General features: G+C 51.2%; 1 long non-coding RNA gene across 2 annotated transcripts; it reads left to right on the forward strand.

The window, feature by feature from the left end:
• Positions 1-2,521: 2,521 nt before the first annotated feature.
• On the forward strand, positions 2,522-13,930 carry LOC124977729 (uncharacterized). 2 transcript variants are annotated; one of them, XR_007107249.1, is made up of 6 exons: positions 2,522-2,612; positions 2,842-2,888; positions 7,402-7,620; positions 8,375-8,474; positions 9,208-9,326; positions 12,578-13,930. It is a non-coding gene; the product is annotated as an uncharacterized LOC124977729 (long non-coding RNA). The 2 variants fall into 2 exon arrangements; XR_007107248.1 differs by having other exon boundaries at positions 8,375-9,326.
• Positions 13,931-14,208: the final 278 nt, after the last annotated feature.

Below are 14,208 nucleotides of genomic sequence, written 5' to 3' on the forward strand. Positions count from 1 at the left end.
GACTTAAATAAATTCCCATCCAAAAGAAAAAGAAAAAAACGCCAGTGTGTTAAAAATCTTAGCCCCAACTTTCAGATTACAGGATTTGCAGGCAGCAGAGGACTAGGTTAAACGTCAGCGAGTTAGAATAATTGAGCAAATCCATAGTGGGGGTGGGGGGCATTCTATGACTATAAGAATATAAAGTTCAGACTCTTCTAAGGCCAAGATTATAGGGAGAAAAAAAAATCAGAGGTTATTTTAGAATAAAAGAAGCTCCAAAAGCAAAGGGATACAGGAAGCTTCATAGGACCCTAATAAAAACAAAAGCATGCCAGGCGTGGTGGGGTGTGCTTGTAATCCCAGCGTCTCTGGAGGTTGAGGCAGGAGAATCCCAAGTTCAAAGCCAGCCCCAGCAACTTAGGGAGACTCTAAGGAATTTAGCAAGATAAAAAAATAAAAAGGATGAGTTCAGCAAGGTGCCCTGGGCCCAAACTTGCAGGAGACATCCCTTCTCAGGGGTCCACCCTGCACCTGCAGACCAGGAGTGAGGCCCTACTTCCATGTGTACTAGAGGTACCCAGCTTGTCTCACCCTAGTCTTGGCCCTGGTTCTCAATCTGAGGAGTGGAAAAATGGGTGTTCACTGTATTTCTCTTTCAACTTTTTTGTATGCTTGAAAATGATGAAGTGATCCAAGTGTCCGTCAATGGCTGACTGGATAAACAAATATGATCTATCCATACACTGGAATATTATTCACCCATAAAAAAGATACTCAGTGCTAATTCCTGTTACAAGGGATGGAGCTTGAAAACATTATATCAAGGGGAAAAAGTGAGACAAAAAAGGCTACATAGTGTGTATGTGGCTCTTTGGATATGGTGTATCCATAATTGGCAGGCCCACAGAGACAGGAAGCAGATTAGAGGCTATTAGAGGACTAGGGCAGAGAAAGGAATGGAAAGTGATTTCTTAATGGGTATGTGGTATTTTTATGGAGTGATGAAAAAGTTTTGAAACTGGAGTGCACTAACTGTCCCTGAACTGTACACTTCAAACGGTTAGTGGTAGGTCATGTGCCTGTCACCTAGATGGGTAAAAAATGATCACAATAAAAAGCGCAGGAACAAAATGGTCAGAATTCAGGTCTAAAAGGGATGCGTTTCTAAAAGTTATTAAAATTGTACAGGCATACGTGCAAAGCAAGGTGCCGTGGAATCTGGCTATGGCCAGGTGGCAAAAGCAGTGATGAGAGGCTCAGGTGATGTGGGCTAGAAACAACCGTCACGTGACCTTGGCAAGTTCACTTCCCTTCTCTTGGCCCTCAGTTTCTCCAATGTCAAGTCGTCCCTAGGTCCACGCTGGCTGCACATGCTCCAAGCCTTTGTTCTCCCATCCGGGCTTCACCACAGAGAGGCTGTGCAGACAGGCACGGCTCCCCTCTCACCTCCCAGGGCACCTAGTCCAGGAAATGTCCTCCCCTTCTGGGAACTCACCAGCACCTTCCCTGACCTGATCCAGGAGCAGGTTCTCTGTGGATGACACAGAGGTGCCAAGTGTCTCACAGGTGACGCTGATTTGGTCTCGAGGTGCGGTTGATGCAACAGGTCTTGAGGGCTCTCGTGTGGGCTGCAACTTCCCTTGGCTCTTTCAGGGCCTGGGGCTGTGGCCCTCGTGACTCCAGCATGAAAAAAAGGGGAGCTGCGTGCCTGTGTCTGTGTGGGTAAAGCAACAGAGCCACTGTTGGCTGAGCGCGCCTACGTGCCAGCCGCCGGCCACCGCGTTAGATGCTGTGCACGTGCCTTCCATTCAGTACTCCAGCGGCGCCCAGCGGAGGAGGGGGCCGGACGGTGGGGTTAGTGGCTGAGGCTCGCTCGGCTGACCCCTGGTGGGGCCGGGATTGGAGCTGCTGGTGTCCGATCCCTGAGCCTGAGCTCTCCATGTGGGTGAACCAAATTCACTCATGCAGGAAGGTTTCGGCATCTCCTCCTCTGACGGGCAGTAGACGCTCCATGGAGGAAACTTCCATGTAGAAGTTTCCAGAAGCGAAGACATTTGAGGAACAAATAACCCTCTGAAGGACTCCAGAAAAAGGATGGAGATGTGAATAGAATTCTCTGGAAACCCTCATGTGCCCAGGGCAGGAAAGGCATTAGTGCTCCCTCAAGCATGGGCGTGCAGAGCTGGGACCTCAGCTGAGGGGACGGGAAATTACGGTCTTGTTGTTTTTGAGTGTCTTTGAGACCTGTGTTTCTCCCTGTCCCCTGAGGGGTCACAAGGTGTGTGTGGGGAGCGACTGTCTCTCTGTGTGCTCAGCAATAGACCCAGCAAGACACCCAGGCTTCCAGATACCTCTGGCTGCTCCAACTCACCAGGTGTGAACCATTCACTTCCTCCGACGCTCAGAACCAGACAGAGTCAAACCAGCTTGGTCTGCTTCATACCAGTTCCTGTCAGCCATTGGCTACCTCTTTGCCCTGCCCGTCTGCTCTGGCTATGTCTGGGTCCCTTCCGGTCGGCAGGTGCCTGTGCCTCATAGAGGTGAAATCTCTTCCTGGGACCAGGCACTGATGGGACCCCAAATTGCAGGAGGGTCCTGAGAATTCCAGTCCTAGGGAGGAGGACCTTCAGGTAGGGACAGGGCCTGGGGGATTTCCCTGAGAGGGAGGAGCAACAACTGAGGCCTGAGGCGGGTGTCACTGATGGTGCTGACCCAGGCTCAATCCTCCTGTCCCCCACCTCTGGGTATAGCAGCCTGAGACTTGCCAAGGGGAAGGTTCATCGTCCTCTTGTATATTTCTGAGGAGAAAGCTAGGTTCCCGTGACCCTTTCAAGGTTTAGGGTTCAATCTACTTCACAGGGATCAAGTCCTTACTCGGGATCCTGGACGCGAGAGCAGAAGACCAGGTAAGGAGAGGGCCTCAGACACAGACATGAGAGGTAAGGCAGAGGGTATTCTGGTATAGTGGAACCCCAGACTTCTAGCCTGAGGGGAAGTGAAGGCCTCAGGGCTAAGCTTTAATTGAGGAGGTAGACCCGTGAAGAAGTCCCTGCTACTTCCAGCAGATAACTAGGAACCCTTTCCTGCCTTGAATTTGCCTTCACCTTATCCACCCATCTGCCCATCCGTCATCCTTCCATCTATCAATCTATCTGCACAGAGTACCTCTATATCAGGCTCTGAGCTAGACTCAGGGAACAAGAAGTAAATTAGGATATGGTCCTCACAGCCTGGAAGAGTGACAGACAGGAAAGCAAATGGTTTTGATGGAAGGGTATACAGATAGATGTCTCCATGGTCAACTCCATGGAGGGGCTGGGGGTGAGCACTACCCTGGGGAGCCAGGGAAGTCTGCACACAGGGAAACCATCTGAGGAGGAGCCAGGCAGGAAGGCAAGGGCAAGCATCATGGGCATAGGACCCTACAGGTGCAAAGGCTCCCAGGCTTCAAAGACCAAGGATGTGGTACGGTGGCAAGCGGTCTGGAGGGCTGGGCTGTCGATGGGGCAGGTGGCAGGAGATGATGCTAAAAGGGTGGGCTGGGGTCAGAGCAAGGAAGGCCATGAGGATATGTCCTCCGAGCCACTGAGTGTCTAGAAGCCCTGCCTCAGTGGCTCTGTCTGCTCTTTAAGTGCGTCTGAAGCCATTCAGCCTAGCGCCTGCTGGGCTCTGCCTGTCAGTCATCCCCTGGGCCCTGCACTGCCCACCTGACCTGCTGCCACTTGATGCTGGAGTCATGCCCATCCTAAGAGAACAAGGAAGAGGGGAGGGGACAGCCGCTGGGACATTCAGGACCTGACCCTTGCAGCCGCCGTCTGTGACCTGGGACAAGCCTGGAATCCTGGAGCAGGCCTGGCCTGCTCGGGAGGAGCCTGGGCTGGGCTCATCTCCATTCCGGTCACACCCTCACCTCGGCCACAGGCACGAGTTCTTCCAAGTGGCCTCATTGTCTCTGCTCAGAAGCGGAGGCAGAGGCGCCCCTCTCGCTCCCTTTCCAGGAGGGAGCGGCGTCCCCTCCCTCGCGGAGCCCTCATTGTCACTGCTGCCCAACTTCTTGGCGCAGTGCCGCAGCACCTTGTTATCACGGGCTTTGTGCTGTCACCTTTTATTACAAAACCTTCAGAAATTCTCCGAATTGTCTCACCGGTTATCATGCTTCACCACAGCGCTCGCAGGAGCCTCTGGGCCCAAACCACAAGGCAACCGCAGCGCATCAGCGACTTCTGCTCCGCGCCCAGCCTGGGGCCCCTTCCCCTGCCTCCCCAGCCTGAGCCCGCTTGCCAAGCTTCCTTTTCTCTTTTTCTTCTTCTACATTTGAGAAACTGAAGTGATGCAGAGCAAGTCCCAGGGGGCAGCGAGTGAGCGAGAGGCGGAGGCTGGTCCTGGGGGATGAGGGTGGAGCTGGCTCTGGAAGGAGGTGTGGGGAGGGCAGAGGGGAGCAGAGGCCCTGTGCCAGGAGGGGACCTATTCTTCCCACTGAGCTCCCACTGACTGTAGGCCTTCCAGAAAGCAGGCCTGAGCCTCAGCCACAGGCCTCGTGGTGGGGGTAGGGGAGGCTGCACTGGGGGGTGCACACAGGCCTGTGTGCCAGGAAGAGACAGGAACCCAGTATGACACACATGCAGAAGAATTTATGTGAGAGCAAAAACGAGACCATTAGTCTGGATTTTTCCTCTCCTCCTCCTCTGGTCTCCTGATTCCCAGTGACTGTCCTGGGGACTGCTTTATAGTACTGCCCTGGAAATGTTTATTGAACAAATAAATAAATCAGGGTTTGACATCCTACTGCTTAGAGATGTATCAGGCCCAGGAAAAACATCAAGGATTTAGGGCCTGGAACTTCTTCTTGTGTTGGACCAATGGTGCTGACCCTCGCAGTGGGCCGCAGGTCTAAGGAGGCCAGGTCTCCGCATGGTGAGAAAGCATGGGCGGGGGGCAGGATCCTGGGGGACAGGCAGTGGCCCCCAGTGAGCTGGAGGGGAAACGTAGGGTGTCAGGTACCAGGCTGGCACCTCTCTACCTGTGGACCCTGCTCAGGACCCCTGTGAGTGAGGGAAGCTGGCCCTGGCTCATTTCTAGATGGGGCTCAGGGGCTTCCTGTCCATGAGCAGGCAGCAGCTGGGGAGAGGAAGCGAGAAGTTCCCTCTTCTAAAACTTCACCTTTTGAAACACCAGCTTTCCCCCTTCCATGGAGAGTCTTTGGATAGGTCAAGAGAACGAATTGCAGTTGGGTGTTTGCTTGTCACCTGGCTGAGACATAATCATAACCACCAGATGGCTCTTCACACTCTACAAACCACTCTCACACCCAGGATCAAAGCCCTGTGTCCCAAGAACCCCATGGAGAAAGCGTGTGCATCCTGTCCTACAGATGAGGAAAGGAGATGACTTGCTTATGGCCACATTGTGTGGCGGGTAGGGGTCAAGTTTGGAGGGACTCCAAAGCCACACTGAGATAAGCCAGGCCAAGAGCTCTGGGGGCTGAGAGAAGAACAGGGGCCAGAGGGTTGAGGGCTGGGATCGTGACATCGGAGCAGGGATGAGGACACCTGAAGCTGGCATGAGTGGGGACTTGGCTGTCTTCAATGTCCCCACAAAAAGGTACATGTGGGTGTGTGTTCAACTTGGTGGGTGGTGGGGTTCTTTAGTGTTCACCCCAGGGGAGGGAAAGGAGCCCCCAAAGTGAGAGAGGTTGGTGCAGAAGCTGATGGTAACACTGCCCTTACTGTCTGTCCTTCAGGTAACATTTTTGACTCAATATTAGGACAATTGCTGAAGAAATATAATTTTTTTCCTCTCAAGTTTAACAAAAAACATGTGGGATTCCGGCTTCCCTTAATAATCTGTTCTTCTCAATGGAAGTCATCTCTCCGAAAAAGTCATGCAGTAATTGGGGATAATGTTCCCCCCAAAATGTCCCAGTGACAGACAGCTAAATCAAAGCTGTGACCAAGTGTGTCACAAAGCAGGTAATAGACACCAACATTCTTGGTCATGTAAGATACATAAGTCTTCTATACATGACGTAAAATGGACATAATGTTTACTTTATACCATGATTACAAAAGGGACCCCCGATTGTCACAACATCTAGGCAATAATATGTCCACCTCCACCACATCATCAATTCAGTCTCATCTAATATACTATCTTTAGCAAGCATTAACTAAATTCTTTTTAAGAAACTTGTTTTAAAAATCATGTTGCAATTCAGAAATATTTCCGAAGACATTCAACAAGGCCAATGTCTGAGAAGCAAAAATTAATAACAAAAAAAAAATGGAGCAGGGACCCTTTTTCTTGTAGACATACTCCCACAACAAATGGAAACTTTTCATTCATTCTGCTGCCTTTGGGGCTGCATTTGGGGCAGGAGCAGGAGAGATGGTGCTGCCAGCAGCTGTGTGGGCATGTGCTGACCTGCACCGAGCAGTGGCTTGGTCACTGGGTAGCTTGCTGCCCTGGTCACCTTGGTAGGGACCACCACCACCTTCACTTTTCAGGCAGGATCCCAGGGTCCCCAGAGCTGGAGTGCATCCCTGTGTCACACTGTATCGAACACTTTTACTAAGCTGTGTCCTTTCTCATCCCAGTGGAAATAGTGGAAGGAATAGCAAAAGGCAGAGACTAGGACACTGACATTAATTAATCATAACAGAAGCAAAATTGTTGGAAAAAGGACCAGCTGTGCTTTTTACTCTTTGATAAGCAGGGAGGTCAAAGACGGAGGTGGATGCTCAGTCCTTGGTGTAGGCCTTGAACTGGGGCAGTGACGGGCAGAGGCCAACTCCTGCCCCACTGCCAAGCCCTGTGCCAACTCCTGAGGGTGTCTATGCTTAGTCACCTCATTTCTGCCCTCCTGTCCCAGCCTGGGGCCAGAAGCCCTGTGACCTAGGAAAGGGAACATGTTTTATTTTGAGAGCCTCCCTCTGAGCTAGGTCCTCACCTTAGCTCTGCAAGTTCAGTGTTTCTAAGTCTGTTTGATAGTTGCACAGGGTGAATTTGCTCAGGGAGAGGCAATAGGGGCCAGAGTTGAGGGCATACCCTCTGACCTGAGCTGCTGGAATCCTGATTTTTTTACGCACTAGACGAAAGGAAAGGGTACTGGACTTGGCTTCTGTGAACTGCAGTCTTCTGTCTACACCAGGAGAATCGCAGTGCCTTTTCCACTGTGTTTTTGTAACGATGTGCAGACAAAGCTCTCAGAGTTCTTAGCACCGTGCAAGGCACACAGGAAGGGCTTAGGAAACACCAGTGATGGCTACCATTCAGAGGCAGGATTGGTGCATGGAAAATAGCGTGGAGGTTCCTGGAAAAACTGAAAACAGATTACTACAAAAACCCACAATCCCATTTTTGGATATATATTCAAAGGAAATGAAATCTAAGGGGTATCTATGTTCATTGTACATTATTCAGAATAGCCAAGATGTGGACCTGAAATGTCCGTGAAAGATGAATGGGTTAAAAAAAAATGAGACACCTACACAAGCTCCTTGAAAAGGAAGGAAATCCCGCCATGGATGGAAATGGAGGACATCATGTTAAATGAAATAGTCCAGGCACATGAGAATCAATTCCGCACAGTCCCACCTATATGTGGAATCTGAACTCAAACTCAGGAACAGGAAGTTGAAGGTGGGTACCAAGGCTCTGGGATGGGGAGGCGCAGGCATGGTGGCGGGTACAGAGCTTCAGTTACAAATGCTGGAGACTTTGTGGGTGGCCTGAGGACTCTGGTTAATAACGCTGCATTGCATACTTGAAATCTGTTACCGGAGTGGGTCTTCAGTGTCCCCATCTCACACCCACACACAGGTGACCGTGAGGCTATAGATATGCTAATTAGCTCGATTATGACCATGGCTTCACAATGCAGGCACGCCAAGTCATCACACTCAGACCTTAAATGCATGTCATCATTCTTTGTCAATTATACCTCAACAAATCTGGAAAAATTAATTTTTAAAAGTAAATGAGGTGGTAATTGTGCAACATTGTGACTATATTAAATGCCAACTGACTTGTTCACTTTATTTTATGTGAATTTCAGCTCAATGATTTTTTTTTTTAAAGAGGGGTTAAAAAGAGAGAGAAAAGAGGGGTATGGCTGGGTCCCAGCCTCATCAGCCTGACCCTCCTCTGCATCAGAGCATGGAGCTGCGAGGTCCCTGAGCTAACCTCGCGGTTTGATTAATGCCACAGGTTCTGATACAAGTCGCTTTTCTATAGGCCTCAGTTTGCTTACTGTGAAGTAGAATTATCACAGGGTTCTTGTTAAGACCCTTGTGAACAAGAAGTTGAAGCATCCCTGGACTGTCTTCAGGATTACCTGGTGTTTTCAAACATGGTGGTCCGTGTGTCAAGTAGTCCATGTATATTTGGGATTTAGAGTCTGGAACCTGAACAGCTGACTCCTTTGACAACCCGGGACTCAGATGCAGGTTTAATTGGTACCACTCTGCTACCAGAAACCAAGGAAGTGAAACCATGTGAGTATCATGGTGTTGTGGGAGATGGGGACAGTGGGTCTGAGCTCCTTCCCTGCTGCCACATGGGTACTGGCTGATGCTCCCAGGCCCACTTTCCAGGCCCCTTCAGATGGGCCCATCCCAACCTGAGTTGAATTATGGCTGCTTCGAGGAAGTCAGGGAATTATCTCTTCACAGGTTCCTTCACTGATTCACTTTGCAGGAAAGGTGAGCTCAGTGTTCTTGTTTCTCTGTGGTCAACTGAGTCTGTAGAGATTTCTCTCACCCCTTCCACTCATCCCTCTTTATTATTTTTGAGATTCTAGATGCAAAATGCCCAAGAGAGCGCACATCCCATCTTCCTTTGCTTCCCCGCCCTGGGTGTCTCCAAATCCTGATAGCAAGAGCCACACCAGCCAGTTTAGCATAAGAAATTAAATTAATTCTCATGCTCCAACTCCAGATGTAAATGCCTTTATTAATAATTTAAAGCACATTTATTTATGCAGTTTGATATTTTTCAGGTTCAAGGAAGCAATTAAGTTTTGCTCAAGTTGCTGATCAGCAGACAGCATCACAAAATGGCTCTTCTTCCCCTCTACTCTCCAGAGTTGCTGGGGAGACCCGGTGGCAGCTCCCTGCCTCACCTCCAGGGAGCGCTCTGCCTCCCTGAGATACCTGCTCTTGAGGTGGAAGAGGGTCAGTGCATCTGCTCCAGCCCCTCTGCAGAAAGGCCACCTTCTTTCTTTCTCAGAATTGCCCTGGCTTATTAAATGAGAAGACCCGCAGAGGTTCCAGTCGCTGAAAGCTCTTCCCCACAACTTGTTCCTTGTCAGACTATTATCATCAAAAAGTCACTTTCGACTGAGCTTGGTAAGCAGTTCTCTATCAAGGGTTTGGCTCCCTGTGGCCTGGCTGCTGAGGAGCCCATGAACTTGGATGGCCGCCCCCCTGTGTCAGCCTCCCTTTCCTTATCTGAACAATGAGAACGTGGTATGGGCCTTAGCAGGGCTGCTGCGAAGATGCAGCAAGATAATCTGCACAAAAGCACTTAGCTGGTCCACCCACCCCCTCCTGTGGGGTTCTCGCTCCTTCCTCTGTCTTCATAGCTTGGCCTGTGCCTCACCCATCATGCCCTCCCCTCTCATCTTCCTATCTCAACCACACCCTGGGCAGTGCAATCAAATGTTCCAGGTTGACCAGTTGCTTGGTCCTGTTCCGGAGCTCTTCCAGGCCCCGCCTCTGCTGCCGTGGGGTAAGCTAACTGCCGTGGTGTACGTATGGTCCTGTCCCCCTTCCTTCTGGAAAAGCCCTCTGAGGGAAGGGCCAGGTGCATCCAGGCACTGGTTTCCAGGGAAGGCAAAGCTCCTTTTACTTTGTTAATATTGGGACTGAAACCTAATGGACATTCAAGCAATTTCTGATGGATCTTTAGCCCTACATGGGGAAGGAGATGGGGGAATTTTTCTGTGGGAGACATAAAGTGTGAGAGAGGGAGGTCTAGAGAGAGGATTGAAAGGAGGGACGTGGAGAAGGGATGGAGGGTGGGAGAGTCAAAGCCTTCCAGCCCACCCTTGGAGCTGGGTCCCCACTGGGGCTATGAACCCAGCAAAGGCTGTTTGGGAATCTGGGTCTCAGGCTGATTCTCCTCTGGGGTGGGCACATCGTCCTGCCCCCACTCAGTCCTGACCTCACATGCATGCAAGCCCCACCCAGGCCACCTCAAGGCCTCCTAAACTAAACTCAGCTGTCCCAAGTGAACATCCCATCAGACTCTCTAGACACTGGTCAGCCTGCAACAGCAGGGCCCAGTGCACCCCTGGCAGGGTGGATCCCATGGCTTCCATGTGAAAACTGTGCAGAGAGCAAGCGTGTGGATGATTCCTGCTCCCCGGGTGTCTCAGGCAGTGCAGGTTGCTATAGCAAAAGATCAGAGCCCGGACAGCTCAAAAAACAAGCATTCGTTTCTCACAGTTCTGGAGGCCGGAAGTGAGACCAGGGGGTCAGCATGGCTGAGCTCTGGTGAGGGTCCTCTTCCCGCTTGGGTTCCCACAGGGCCTTCCTTGGTGTGTGCATGCAGAGGGAGAGTGCACTCTTATCTCTTCCTCTACTCGGGGACATTAATGCCCTCACCCTGCCCAACACTGAGCAGAAGCTGGGCTCCTCGTTCCTGGACCAGGAGCCCAAATAAACTTCTTTCCCTTTTAAACTGATTTAGATATTTGTCATAGCAAGACAGCCCACATGAGAGGAGATCTGGAACATACCATTCCACTGGGCTTAGAGCTTCAACAAGTGGATTTGGGGGACACAAACCCACAGTCCATCATGTTAAGTTTGTTGAAAGTGTGGTGTTCGATACCTGTTAGCTATCACCCTTAAAGGTGTCAGCCCTGGAGGACACAGTGACCTTGAGCCAGATATACCCTGTCACTTATCCTCATTTCCAAATGGGGCAAAATAGGATCTGCTTCATAGAGTTACTGGGGGGAGGAAATGAGACCAATTAGTTAGTGTCTGAAAGGCAGAAGACACAGGGAGAGCATTCCCTTGCCCTCCTTCTCCCCAGCCCCCTAGAGGCTGTGGGTGGGGTGCAGGGCAGCTTGGGCCCCTCCTATGTCTTGGCACCCATCTGCCATGGGCTGGCTCTGCAGAGCCCAGGCACCCATTGTCCCGCTGCCTGCCTTGCCTGTCTGGAATAGCAGCCGCCAAAGTGTTGACATGCCTCTGACATCCTTCCACTCAGGGAAGCTGCTGACTGATGGTGGCTTGGGACATGTGCTGAGATTCCCTCATCTCATGACTGTCACTCGGCAGCCCCCTCCAGCACGCACACAGAGTTCTCCCAGCCAGCTGGGTGGCTCCAGGGAGCACTCCCTCCCTCTGACAGGGTGAAAGACTGGTTTTCAGAGGGGCTGAGCCAGAGAGGCTGGGGGCCCCCAAGTCTTGGTCTGGACCCACCAGCTGGGTGTGGGAACCCATAGCAAGTGTCCAGTCTTGCCCTGTGTTCTAGGGAGGGCACACGACTCAAAACATCTAGAAATGTAAGGTGACAAGGCTGATGAGTTGGGAGGGTGTCACCAAGCCTGTGGAACTCAGTGACTATCTTATTGTCCACTGGGGGAAACTGAGGCCCAGAGAGAAGAGCCACGTCCAAGGTTCACAGTGCAAAGTTTAGGCCAGAACTCAGATTCTTCTCAACCTTTTTCAGAATGACCTGCCGACTGAGCACTGGGGTAGGCATAGAGATGGCAAAGACCTAACTAACCCCCTGCCCCTTGCCTCAGGTCTGTCTCTGGGGGACATTGTTCCAGCTCTCCTCTCATGTGGGCTGTCTTGCTATGACAAACATCTAAATCAGTTTAAAAGGGAAAGAAGTTTATTTGGGCTCCTGGTCCAGGAACGAGGAGCCCAGCTTCTGCTCAGTGTTGGGCAAGGCCACATGGTGGAAGAGCGAGCCCAGAGCAGACAAGGCCTGAGGGCTGCTGTGTTTTAGAGCAAGCCACTGTCCCCATCACTAATCCAGTCCAAGAGAGCGAGAGCCCCCGCCCCCCCAAGTCACTAATCCCTCTTAATGACCTGCTCACCTCTCCAGCACCCCACCCCTTGACTCCTTCACAGTGGCAGGCAGACTGCATCATGACTCTGGGGTAATCCACATCCAAATGCACAGCATGGGCTTTGGGGCCACCCGTGGGCAGGGTTCAGAGGGCTGTGCAGCCTGGAGTGAGCGGCCTGTCTCGTGGCTGAGTCTGTGCACTCTCTGAGGCCCCTGTCCTCCACCCTGTGGCCTGCCCGGACAGCTGCAGATTCATACGGATCCCCCAGAGTTGCCGGGCCTACCTCTCGCTCTCCTTGGTCACTGGTACTCTCCCTTGAACAGCATAGACAGTACTTCGGGGAACCGGATGGGCCTCTGACTCCACCACTGAGCTCACGATCCACGCCGCCCCGCCAGGCCAGTTCAGCAATCCCCTTTGCATTTTCCCAGATATGAACGACTTGACCCTTGGAGGGAGTCACTGGGCCTCTCCCTGTGCAAGACGGAGGGTGTGGGGAGGCCTGGGGCCATTCTACATCTCTGCTCTTCCTGTTAAGCCCTGCTCTTCCCTCTCTGACTGTAGGGCGACTCTTCTGCCAGAAGACCCCAGGAAAGCTGGCTGCAGCAGCTCTGGAACCACAGCCCAGGGCCCCGTGCTGCAAGGCCCATGCTAGACAAGGACAAGTCCATTCCCAGGTCACCCTCTGCTTACCTGCACTTCCAGAGGATGCCAGTCTGGCATTGAGGGAGTTGGGCCTCAGGGAGTTGATCCTGAGGTGAAAGTGAAGGACAATTTCCAAACTGGGGGAGCACTGGCAACCAGCTCTCCCCAGGGGGGAAGAAAACCTGCCTGGTGATAGCATTTCCCAGTTCCTGTGGTCTAAATAGCCCCACGATGGCTGATTTGGAGGCAACTTTTGGGAAGAGAAGCACAGTCTCAAGAGTGGACACGATCAGTTCCATCAGACCACCAACCCAAACTGACCAGGTGGCAAGGTGGTTAGCCACAGGCAGTGAACTGGCAGAATGTGTACGCTCTCTGGTCAGGGAGGCGATTCCTTAGGCTGAGCATCCTGGGGAGGCTTCAAGGAACAAGTGGTTTTGGTTTGGGCACTGGGGAAGGCACAGGTTCCCTGGCAGAGCAGCGGAGGCAGGTTATCCAGCTGGAGAGCAGCCCAGGCGAGCTCATAAGTGCCCATGCGCTTGATGACCAGTGTTGGAGGCAAGAACACGGAGGCCCAATTACAGAGGCCTTCCAAACTCTGCCAAGGAAGTTTGTCCTCTGTCCCATCAGTGGTTGGGAGCCACGGACGCATCTTAAGCAGACAACTGATGTTATGAGCTTTGTTTTACTTCTTTTGAATCCTGACTTTGTCATTTTTTTCTAAAAATGAATCGAGGAATGCATCAAACTACAGAGTCATCTTTTCAACAGGTGAACATCTTCCCAATATACCTTTCTAAGTATGTACACGTTAGATAGAGATAGTAGAAATAAAAATTTTTAAAAAATGGAAATTAAAAAAAGGAAAACAGAGAAAGACCCAGGAATTAGCTTCTGTTGATGGTGTCAGGACTATGTATGATGCTGTGACAGCAGGAACTATGGCAGCCATCTTGTGACCATGAGGGAAGCTAATGCAAGGCAGACTGAGGTAGGAGAGGAGAAAGAAGAAGAGAAACTAAGTTCTGGTGATGTGTAGCTGCTGGCTTTGACATAGAGGTCACCATGTCACAACTCTGATTTTCACACATATGCTTTTCCAATCTACGTAGATTGAATTCTCAATACACAAACTCAGTTGTAATGAAGCAAGACAGTGTAATAATGGGGCAAAGGCTCAGGCTTTGGAGTCACACAGAGCAGTACTTGAATCATAGCTCTGTGGAGGGGAGTTTCTGGATTCCCTGGGGCCTCATTTTTTCCATCTCTGCAATGGGGATAATAAATCGGCTTCCAAACTGTGGTGAGCCTTGCATTGGGTTACACACATAACGTTTCTACTACGATGCCGGGGACCAGAGGGGCTCAGAAAATGATGTCAAAGATATGAGTGGACTGAGGAAATGCCGAGTGTTATTGGGGGAAGAAAACAGAGACGTCGTTTCTTGGGTCGGGAGAACAGACTAGGAGCTGCGGGGTTCCAGCTCTGACTGAATAGGCCGAGCAATTCTGAACAAGTTCATTTACTTCTCTGGGTTTCAACGTCGTCA

Source organism: Sciurus carolinensis, chromosome 2 (genome assembly GCF_902686445.1).
Source record: "Sciurus carolinensis chromosome 2, mSciCar1.2, whole genome shotgun sequence".
NCBI classification, from domain to species: Eukaryota; Metazoa; Chordata; class Mammalia; order Rodentia; family Sciuridae; genus Sciurus; species Sciurus carolinensis.